This window comes from Oncorhynchus clarkii, chromosome 19 (genome assembly GCF_045791955.1).
Source record: "Oncorhynchus clarkii lewisi isolate Uvic-CL-2024 chromosome 19, UVic_Ocla_1.0, whole genome shotgun sequence".
Classification (NCBI taxonomy): domain Eukaryota; kingdom Metazoa; phylum Chordata; class Actinopteri; order Salmoniformes; family Salmonidae; genus Oncorhynchus; species Oncorhynchus clarkii.
The window spans coordinates 2,287,727-2,299,733 of NC_092165.1; positions in this window are offsets into that span (position 1 = coordinate 2,287,727).

The window sequence follows — 12,007 nt, forward strand, 5'->3', positions numbered from 1 at the left end:
ACAATGTGTACTCATAATATTATATTAGCATCCTGATTTTGATATATGGGAGTTTAGATACATGTTTATTGACGACTGCCATGTTGATCTGATTCTTGCTCTTAGAAAACCACGTTATAGTGTCCTACTTTCGGCTGTTGCAGACGCACCGAGAGGATCGAAACCGCAGTGCATCATGGGTCAATTGTTACTGACTTTCTGAACTAGAAAATAATAAAGAGTGGTTATTTATGATGATTCGTAGAACAGTCAGTCGGCTTGACGCTCTCCAACACGGCCCCGCGACTTTCATCTACAGTCGGTGTGTTTCTTAAAATGGAGGATGACGACCGTTCTTTTGACCAAAGCTTTTTTCTCTATTGGTTCGACTCCTGCGTCCTCTCTGACCTCCTTTTGGAAAAAGGTCAAAGGTAATCAAGGAGTCCAGTTTAGTTTAGTTTAGTCTAGGGGTGAGTCCCAATAGTCTAGTATAGTCTAGGGTTGAGTCTCAATAGTCTAGTGAAGTCTAGGGTTGAGTCCCAATAGTCTAGTGTAGTCTAGGGGTGAGTCTCAATAGTCCCTAGTTTAGTCTAGGGCGGAGTCTCTATAGTCTAGTGTAGTCTAGGGGTGAGTCTCCATAGTGTAGTCTAGGGGTGAGTTTCTATAGTGTAGTCTAGGGGTGAGTGTCAATAGTCTCTAGTGTAGTCTAGGGGTGAGTCTCAATAGTCTCTAGTGTAGTTTCAGGGTGTCTCAATAGTCTCTAATGTAGTCTAGGGGTGAGTCTCTATAGTCTAGTGTAGTCTAGGGGCGAGTCTCCATAGTGTAGTCTAGGGTTGAGTCTCCATAGTGTAGTCTAGGGGTGAGTCTCTATAGTGTAGTCTAGGGGTGAGTCTCTATAGTCTAGTGTAGTCTAGGGGTGAGTCTCCATAGTGTAGTCTAGAGGTGAGTGTCAATAGTCTCTAGTGTAGTCTAGGGGTGAGTCTCAATAGTCTCTAGTGTAGTCTAGGGATGAGTCTCTATAGTCTAGTGTAGTCTAGGGGTGAGTCTCCATAGTGTAGTCAAGGGGTGAGTCTCTATAGTGTAGTCTAGGGGTGAGTGTCAATAGTCTCTAGTGTAGTCTAGGGGTCAGTCCCAATAGTGTCTAGTGTAGTCTAGGGCTGAGTCTCAATAGTATCTAGTGTAGTCTCGGGGTGAGTGTTAATAGTCTCTAGTGTAGTCTCGGGGTGAGTGTCAATAGTCTCTAGTGTAGTCTCAGGTTGAGTCTCAATAGTCTCTAGTGTAGTCTAGGGGTGAGTCTCAGTCGTCTCTAGTGTAGTCTCGGGGTGAGTCTCAGTAGTCTCTAGTGTAGTCTAGGGCTGAGTCTCAATAGTCTCTAGTGTAGTCCAGGGGTTGAGTCTCAATAGTCTAGGGTGTAGTCTCAATAGTCTAGGGTGTAGTCTAGGGGTGAGTTTCAATAGTCTCTAGTGTAGTCTCGGGGTGAGTGTCAATAGTCTCTAGTGTAGTCTAGGGGTAGGTCTCAATAGTTTCTAGTGTTGTCCAGGGGTGTTTCTCAATAGTCTAGTCTAGTCTAGGGGTGAGTCTCCATAGTGTAGTCTAGGGGTGAGTCTCTATAGTGTAGTCTTGGGGTGAGTCTCTATACTGTAGTCTAGGGGTGAGTCTCTATAGTCTAGTGAAGTCTAGGCGTGAGTCCCAATAGTCTAGTGAAGTCTAGGGGTGAGTCCCAATAGTCTAGTGAAGCCTAGGGGTGAGTCTCTATAGTCTAGTGTAGTCTAGGGATGAGTCTCTATAGTCTAGTGAAGTCTAGGGGTGAGTGTCTATAGTCTAGTGAAGTCTAGGGGTGAGTCCCAATAGTCTAGTGTAGTCTAGGGGTTAGTCCCAATAGTCTAGGGTTGAGTCCCAATAGTCCAGTTTAGTCTAGGGGTGAGTCCCAATAGTCTAGTATAGTCTAGGGTTGAGTCTCAATAGTCTAGTGAAGTCTAGGGTTGAGTCCCAATAGTCTAGTGTAGTCTAGGGGTGAGTCTCAATAGTCCCTAGTTTAGTCTAGGGCGGAGTCTCTATAGTCTAGTGTAGTCTAGGGGTGAGTCTCCATAGTGTAGTCTAGGGGTGAGTTTCTATAGTGTAGTCTAGGGGTGAGTGTCAATAGTCTCTAGTGTAGTCTAGGGGTGAGTCTCAATAGTCTCTAGTGTAGTTTCAGGGTGTCTCAATAGTCTCTAATGTAGTCTAGGGGTGAGTCTCTATAGTCTAGTGTAGTCTAGGGGCGAGTCTCCATAGTGTAGTCTAGGGTTGAGTCTCCATAGTGTAGTCTAGGGGTGAGTCTCTATAGTGTAGTCTAGGGGTGAGTCTCTATAGTCTAGTGTAGTCTAGGGGTGAGTCTCCATAGTGTAGTCTAGAGGTGAGTGTCAATAGTCTCTAGTGTAGTCTAGGGGTGAGTCTCAATAGTCTCTAGTGTAGTCTAGGGATGAGTCTCTATAGTCTAGTGTAGTCTAGGGGTGAGTCTCCATAGTGTAGTCAAGGGGTGAGTCTCTATAGTGTAGTCTAGGGGTGAGTGTCAATAGTCTCTAGTGTAGTCTAGGGGTCAGTCCCAATAGTGTCTAGTGTAGTCTAGGGCTGAGTCTCAATAGTATCTAGTGTAGTCTCGGGGTGAGTGTTAATAGTCTCTAGTGTAGTCTCGGGGTGAGTGTCAATAGTCTCTAGTGTAGTCTCAGGTTGAGTCTCAATAGTCTCTAGTGTAGTCTAGGGGTGAGTCTCAGTCGTCTCTAGTGTAGTCTCGGGGTGAGTCTCAGTAGTCTCTAGTGTAGTCTAGGGCTGAGTCTCAATAGTCTCTAGTGTAGTCCAGGGGTTGAGTCTCAATAGTCTAGGGTGTAGTCTCAATAGTCTAGGGTGTAGTCTAGGGGTGAGTTTCCATAGTGTAGTCTAGGGGTGAGTTTCTATAGTGTAGTCTAGGGGTGAGTGTCAATAGTCTCTAGTGTAGTCTAGGGGTGAGTCTCAATAGTCTCTAGTGTAGTTTCAGGGTGTCTCAATAGTCTCTAATGTAGTCTAGGGGTGAGTCTCTATAGTCTAGTGTAGTCTAGGGGCGAGTCTCCATAGTGTAGTCTAGGGTTGAGTCTCCATAGTGTAGTCTAGGGGTGAGTCTCTATAGTGTAGTCTAGGGGTGAGTCTCTATAGTCTAGTGTAGTCTAGGGGTGAGTCTCCATAGTGTAGTCTAGAGGTGAGTGTCAATAGTCTCTAGTGTAGTCTAGGGGTGAGTCTCAATAGTCTCTAGTGTAGTCTAGGGATGAGTCTCTATAGTCTAGTGTAGTCTAGGGGTGAGTCTCCATAGTGTAGTCAAGGGGTGAGTCTCTATAGTGTAGTCTAGGGGTGAGTGTCAATAGTCTCTAGTGTAGTCTAGGGGTCAGTCCCAATAGTGTCTAGTGTAGTCTAGGGCTGAGTCTCAATAGTATCTAGTGTAGTCTCGGGGTGAGTGTTAATAGTCTCTAGTGTAGTCTCGGGGTGAGTGTCAATAGTCTCTAGTGTAGTCTCAGGTTGAGTCTCAATAGTCTCTAGTGTAGTCTAGGGGTGAGTCTCAGTCGTCTCTAGTGTAGTCTCGGGGTGAGTCTCAGTAGTCTCTAGTGTAGTCTAGGGCTGAGTCTCAATAGTCTCTAGTGTAGTCCAGGGGTTGAGTCTCAATAGTCTAGGGTGTAGTCTCAATAGTCTAGGGTGTAGTCTAGGGGTGAGTTTCAATAGTCTCTAGTGTAGTCTCGGGGTGAGTGTCAATAGTCTCTAGTGTAGTCTAGGGGTAGGTCTCAATAGTTTCTAGTGTTGTCCAGGGGTGTTTCTCAATAGTCTAGTCTAGTCTAGGGGTGAGTCTCCATAGTGTAGTCTAGGGGTGAGTCTCTATAGTGTAGTCTTGGGGTGAGTCTCTATACTGTAGTCTAGGGGTGAGTCTCTATAGTCTAGTGAAGTCTAGGCGTGAGTCCCAATAGTCTAGTGAAGTCTAGGGGTGAGTCCCAATAGTCTAGTGAAGCCTAGGGGTGAGTCTCTATAGTCTAGTGTAGTCTAGGGATGAGTCTCTATAGTCTAGTGAAGTCTAGGGGTGAGTGTCTATAGTCTAGTGAAGTCTAGGGGTGAGTCCCAATAGTCTAGTGTAGTCTAGGGGTTAGTCCCAATAGTCTAGGGTTGAGTCCCAATAGTCCAGTTTAGTCTAGGGGTGAGTCCCAATAGTCTAGTATAGTCTAGGGTTGAGTCTCAATAGTCTAGTGAAGTCTAGGGTTGAGTCCCAATAGTCTAGTGTAGTCTAGGGTTGAGTCCCAATAGTCTAGTGTAGTCTAGGGTTGAGTCCCAATAGTCTAGTGTAGTCTAAGGGTGAGTCCCAATAGTCTCTAGTGTAGTCTAAGGGTGAGTCTCAGTAGTCTCTAGTGTAGTCTAGGGGTTGAGTCTCAATAGTTTATAGCATAGTCTAGGGGTGCGTCCCAATAGTCTAGTGTAGTATAGGAATGAATCTCAATAGTCTGGTGTAGTCTGGAGGTCAACGTTTTGTAAAGAAAGTAACATGCTGAGTCTGGAGGTAAATATTGTTGTTTAATAAACAAACACCTGCCAGGAACTGACATTAGTCTCGGGGGGGGGGGGGGTATAGAGCACAACGCACAGAGGAAGAGGGGGAGACATATTTATCTGTTACACAAGGAGGAAGTCCCTACTGAGGGACAGGAAGTACTACGATCCATCCAGATCAGGATCCAAGTCTACGGTACAAAACCTTAGCAGCAACACGTTAAACATCGTCATAGTAACATCGGGTGGCTAACAAAGTAGTTTAATTTAGAAAAAAGTCACAGTTTTATTTTTAAGCAGAAATTGGTTAAAAAGTTATAAACGGTTCTAGGATCAGGTGATGTAATCTACACCATCAACATGTCTAGGATCAGGTGATGTAATCTACACCATCAACATGTCTAGGATCAGGTGATGTAATCTACACCATCAACATGTCTAGGATCAGGTGATGTAATCTACACCATCAACATGTCTAGGATCAGGTGATGTTGTAATCTAAACCATCAACATGTCTAGGATCAGGTGATGTAATCTACACCATCAACATGTCTAGGATCAGGTGATGTTGTAATCTACACCATCAACATGTCTAGGATCAGGTGATGTAATCTACACCATCAGCATGTCTAGGATCAGGTGATGTAATCTACACCATCAACATGTCTAGGATCAGGTGGTGTTGTAATCTAAACCATCGACATGTCTAGGATCAGGTGATGTAATCTAAACCATCAACATGTCTAGGATCAGGTGATGTAATCTAAACCATCAACATGTCTAGGATCAGGTGATGTAATCTACACCATCAACATGTCTAGGATCAGGTGATGTTGTAATCTACACCATCAACATGTCTAGGATCAGGTGATGTAATCTACACCATCAGCATGTCTAGGATCAGGTGATGTAATCTACACCATGAACATGTCTAGGATCAGGTGGTGTTGTAATCTAAACCATCAACATGTCTAGGATCAGGGGATGTAATCTACACCATCAACATGTCTAGGATCAGGTGATGTAATCTACACCATCAACATGTCTAGGATCAGGTGATGTTGTAATCTAAACCATCAACATGTCTAGGATCAGGTGATGTAATCTACACCATCAACATGTCTAGGATCAGGTGATGTTGTAATCTACACCATCAACATGTCTAGGATCAGGTGATGTAATCTACACCATCAGCATGTCTAGGATCAGGTGATGTAATCTACACCATCAACATGTCTAGGATCAGGTGGTGTTGTAATCTAAACCATCAACATGTCTAGGATCAGGGGATGTAATCTACACCATCAACATGTCTAGGATCAGGTGATGTAATCTACACCATCAACATGTCTAGGATCAGGTGATATAATCTAAACCATCAACATGTCTAGGATCAGGTGATGTAATCTACACCATCAACATGTCTAGGATCAGGTGATGTTGTAACATACACCGTCAACATGTCTAGGATCAGGTGTTGTAATCTAAACCATCAACATGTCTAGGATCAGGTGATGTTGTAATCTAAACCATCAACATGTCTAGGATCAGGTGGTGTTGTAATCTAAACCATCAACATGTCTAGGATCAGGTGATGTAATCTACACCATCAACATGTCTAGGATCAGGTGATGTAATCTACACCATCAACATGTCTAGGATCAGGTGATGTTGTAACCTACACCATCAACATGTCTAGGATCAGGTGATGTAATCTACACCATCAGCATGTCTAGGATCAGGTGATGTAATCTACACCATCAACATGTATAGGATCAGGTGATGTAATCTACACCATCAGCATGTCTAGGATCAGGTGATGTTGTAACCTACGCCATCAACATGTATAGGATCAGGTGATGTAATCTAAACCATCAACATGTCTAGGATCAGGTGATGTTGTAACCTACGCCATCAACATGTATAGGATCAGGTGATGTAATCTAAACCATCAACATGTCTAGGATCAGGTGATGTAATCTACACCATCAACATGTCTAGGATCAGGTGATGTTGTAATCTACTCCATCAACATGTCTAGGATCAGGTGATGTAATCTAAACCATCAACATGTCTAGGATCAGGTGGTGTTGTAATCTACGCCATCAACATGTCTAGGATCAGGTGATGTAATCTACACCATCAACATGTCTAGGATCAGGTGATGTAATCTACACCATCAGCATGTCTAGGATCAGGTGATGTAATCTACACCATCAACATGTCTAGGATCAGGTGATATAATCTAAACCATCAACATGTCTAGGATCAGGTGATGTAATCTACACCATCAACATGTCTAGGATCAGGTGATGTAACATACACCGTCAACATGTCTAGGATCAGGTGTTGTAATCTAAACAATCAACATGTCTAGGATCAGGTGATGTTGTAATCTAAACCATCAACATGTCTAGGATCAGGTGATGTAATCTACACCATCAACATGTCTAGGATCAGGTGATGTTGTAATCTACACCATCAACATGTCTAGGATCAGGTGATGTAATCTACACCATCAGCATGTCTAGGATCAGGTGATGTAATCTACACCATCAACATGTCTAGGATCAGGTGGTGTTGTAATCTAAACCATCAACATGTCTAGGATCAGGGGATGTAATCTACACCATCAACATGTCTAGGATCAGGTGATGTAATCTACACCATCAACATGTCTAGGATCAGGTGATATAATCTAAACCATCAACATGTCTAGGATCAGGTGATGTAATCTACACCATCAACATGTCTAGGATCAGGTGATGTTGTAACATACACCGTCAACATGTCTAGGATCAGGTGTTGTAATCTAAACCATCAACATGTCTAGGATCAGGTGATGTTGTAATCTAAACCATCAACATGTCTAGGATCAGGTGGTGTTGTAATCTAAACCATCAACATGTCTAGGATCAGGTGATGTAATCTACACCATCAACATGTCTAGGATCAGGTGATGTAATCTACACCATCAACATGTCTAGGATCAGGTGATGTTGTAACCTACACCATCAACATGTCTAGGATCAGGTGATGTAATCTACACCATCAGCATGTCTAGGATCAGGTGATGTAATCTACACCATCAACATGTATAGGATCAGGTGATGTAATCTACACCATCAGCATGTCTAGGATCAGGTGATGTTGTAACCTACGCCATCAACATGTATAGGATCAGGTGATGTAATCTAAACCATCAACATGTCTAGGATCAGGTGATGTTGTAACCTACGCCATCAACATGTATAGGATCAGGTGATGTAATCTAAACCATCAACATGTCTAGGATCAGGTGATGTAATCTACACCATCAACATGTCTAGGATCAGGTGATGTTGTAATCTACTCCATCAACATGTCTAGGATCAGGTGATGTAATCTAAACCATCAACATGTCTAGGATCAGGTGGTGTTGTAATCTACGCCATCAACATGTCTAGGATCAGGTGATGTAATCTACACCATCAACATGTCTAGGATCAGGTGATGTAATCTACACCATCAGCATGTCTAGGATCAGGTGATGTAATCTACACCATCAACATGTCTAGGATCAGGTGATATAATCTAAACCATCAACATGTCTAGGATCAGGTGATGTAATCTACACCATCAACATGTCTAGGATCAGGTGATGTAACATACACCGTCAACATGTCTAGGATCAGGTGTTGTAATCTAAACAATCAACATGTCTAGGATCAGGTGATGTTGTAATCTAAACCATCAACATGTCTAGGATCAGGTGGTGTTGTAATCTAAACCATCAACATGTCTAGGATCAGGTGATGTAATCTACACCATCAACATGTCTAGGATCAGGTGATGTAATCTAAACCATCAACATGTCTAGGATCAGGTGATGTTGTAACCTACACCATCAACATGTCTAGGATCAGGTGATGTAATCTAAACCATCAACATGTCTAGGATCAGGTGATGTTGTAACATACACCGTCAACATGTCTAGGATCAGGTGTTGTAATCTAAACCATCAACATGTCTAGGATCAGGTGATGTTGTAATCTAAACCATCAACATGTCTAGGATCAGGTGGTGTTGTAATCTAAACCATCAACATGTCTAGGATCAGGTGATGTAATCTACACCATCAACATGTCTAGGATCAGGTGATGTAATCTAAACCATCAACATGTCTAGGATCAGGTGATGTTGTAACCTACGCCATCAACATGTATAGGATCAGGTGATGTAATCTACACCATCAACATGTCTAGGATCAGGTGTTGTAATCTACTCCATCAACATGTCTAGGATCAGGTGATGTAATCTAAACCATCAACATGTCTAGGATCAGGTGGTGTTGTAATCTACGCCATCAACATGTCTAGGATCAGGTGATGTAATCTACACCATCAACATGTCTAGGATCAGGTGATGTTGTAACCTACACCATCAACATGTCTAGGATCAGGTGATGTTGTAACCTACGCCATCAACATGTATAGGATCAGGTGATGTAATCTAAACCATCAACATGTCTAGGATCAGGTGATGTAATCTACACCATCAACATGTCTAGGATCAGGTGTTGTAATCTACTCCATCAACATGTCTAGGATCAGGTGATGTAATCTAAACCATCAACATGTCTAGGATCAGGTGGTGTTGTAATCTACGCCATCAACATGTCTAGGATCAGGTGGTGTTGTAATCTACGCCATCAACATGTCTAGGATCAGGTGGTGATGTAATCTACACCATCAACATGTCTAGGATCAGGTGATGTTGTAATCTACACCATCAACATGTCTAGGATCAGGTGATGTTGCTATCAACATGTCTAGGATCAGGTGATGTAATCTACACCATCAACATGTCTAGGATCAGGTGGTGTTGTAATCTAAACCATCAACATGTCTAGGATCAGGTGGTGTTGTAATCTACGCCATCAACATGTCTAGGATCAGGTGGTGATGTAATCTACACCATCAACATGTCTAGGATCAGGTGGTGTTGTAATCTACACCATCAACATGTCTAGGATCAGGTGGTGATGTAATCTACACCATCAACATGTCTAGGATCAGGTGGTGTTGTAATCTAAACCATCAACATGTCTAGGATCAGGTGATGTAATCTAAACCATCAACATCTCTAGGATCAGGTGATGTAATCTACACCATCAACATGTCTAGGATCAGGTGATGTAATCTACACCATCAACATGTCTAGGATCAGGTGGTGTTGTAATCTAAACCATCAACATGTCTAGGATCAGGTGATGTAATCTAAACCATCAACATCTCTAGGATCAGGTGATGTAATCTACACCATCAACATGTCTAGGATCAGGTGATGTAATGAACGTCAGATAAATGAACTATACACTTCTTATTACTCTTCATCATCAGCATCATCATGGCAATATACAAAGTCTGAGAAAACATGGCCACAGAAATACACAACAATGTCCTCAATCACAATGTCACATTTCTTTGAAGATTAAAATGTAACTAAGTCTTCTGGCAAAAAAAATAATAATTAAAACACGATAGTTTTACTCAGTGGTCAAAACAACATCAAAGACTTCTCTCCAACCCCCCCCCCCCCCCCCCAAAACAAAACAAAAATTAGGACACGATATGTTGTTAGTCAATCTAGTCAATCTTCCACTGCCTTTAATACAAAAATAAGAGAGTCAAATATAAATTAATATATATTAAAAGAGTCAGACAGGTTGTCACAGGAGAGGAGGCACTGAGGGGTTTAACCTAATTACTACCTTAACAAAACTACACCATCTACGTGTGTGTGTGTGTGTGTGTGTTTTGTGTGTGTGTGGATGAAAGGGTTCCCTCCGTCTCCCCCCTGACCTGAGACCAGAACACCTCCACCTGGTGGTGAGTGTGTAGTACTACGGTTAATAGGGGGTAACTCCTACAACACAGGAAACAGGAAGTACACAACAGGAAGTGGTCGTCCGTCAGTGGGGAACACCGCTCGTCATCATGAGTCATCGTGCCAAAAACGGAAAAAGAAGGAACAGAGTCTTGTTGAGTTTTTAAGTCTTTTTTTTCTCCGCTTGATAATAAAAATAAGTCCTTTTTTTGTTGTTGTATTTTACAATATAATTCAACATCTCCTCTGAGGCAGTGAGCCCACAGTCCAGCTGGCAATATTTCTGTTGTTGTTCTTTGTTTCGTCTTGACTTTTGGGGGGGGGTTTACAAAAAAGAAGAGGGATGAGGTCGGAGGAGTTTGGGATGAGGTCGGAGGAGGAGGAGGAGGAGGAGGAGAGGGGGATGAGGTCCTAGGAGGAGGAGAGGGGGATGAGGTCCTAGGAGGAGGAGAGGGGGATGAGGTCGGAGGAGGAGAGGGGAGGGGGATAAGTTCGGAGGAGGAGGAGAGGGGGATAAGGTCCTAGGAGGAGGAGAGGGGGATGAGGTCCTAGGAGGAGGAGAGGGGGATGAGGTCGGAGGAGGAGAGGGGAGGGGGATAAGTTCGGAGGAGGAGGAGAGGGGGATAAGGTCGGAGGAGGAGGAGAGGGGGATGAAGTCAGAGGAGGAGAGGGGGAGGGGGATAAGGTCGGAGGAGGAGAGGAGGAGGAGAGGGGGATGAGGTCCTAGGAGGAGGAGAGGGGGATGAGGTCCTAGGAGGAGGAGAGGGGGATGAGGTCGGAGGAGGAGAGGGGAGGGGGATAAGGTCGGAGGAGGAGGAGAGGGGGATGAAGTCAGAGGAGGAGAGGGGGAGGGGGATAAGGTCGGAGGAGGAGAGGAGGAGGAGAGGGGGATGAGGTCCTAGGAGGAGGAGAGGGGGATGAGGTCGGAGGAGGAGAGGGGAGGGGGATAAGTTCGGAGGAGGAGGAGAGGGGGATAAGGTCGGAGGAGGAGGAGAGGGGGATGAAGTCAGAGGAGGAGAGGGGGAGGGGGATAAGGTCGGAGGAGGAGAGGAGGAGGAGAGGGGGATGAGGTCAGAGGTTGAAAAGGGGATGAGGTGGGAGGAGGAGAGGAGGATGAGGTCGGAGGAGGAGAGGGGGATGAGGTCGGAGGAGGAGAAGGGGATGAGGTTGGATAAGGAGAAGGGGACAGGGGTGAGGTCGGAGGAGAAGAGGGGGAGGAGGAGAGGGGGATGAGGTCGGATGAGGAGGATGAGGTCGGAGGAGGAGGAGAGGGGGATGAGGAGAATGAGGTTGGAGGAGAAGGGGAAGGGGATGAGGTCGGAGGGGGAGAAGGGGATGAGGTCGGAGGAGGAGGAGAGAGGGATGAGGTCGGAGGAGGAGGGGATGAGGTCGGAGGATGAGAGGGGGATGAGGTCAGAGAAGGAGAGGGGGTTGAGGTCGGAGGAGGAAAGGGGCATGATGTCAGAGGAGGAGAGGTGGATGAGGTCGGAGGAGGAGAGGGGGATGAGGTCGGAGGAGGAGAGGGGGATGAGGTCGGAGGAGTTGGAGAGGAGGATGAGGTCGGAGGAGGAGAGGGGGATGAGGTCAGAGGAGGAGGAGAGGGCGATGAGGTCAGAGGAGAGGGGGA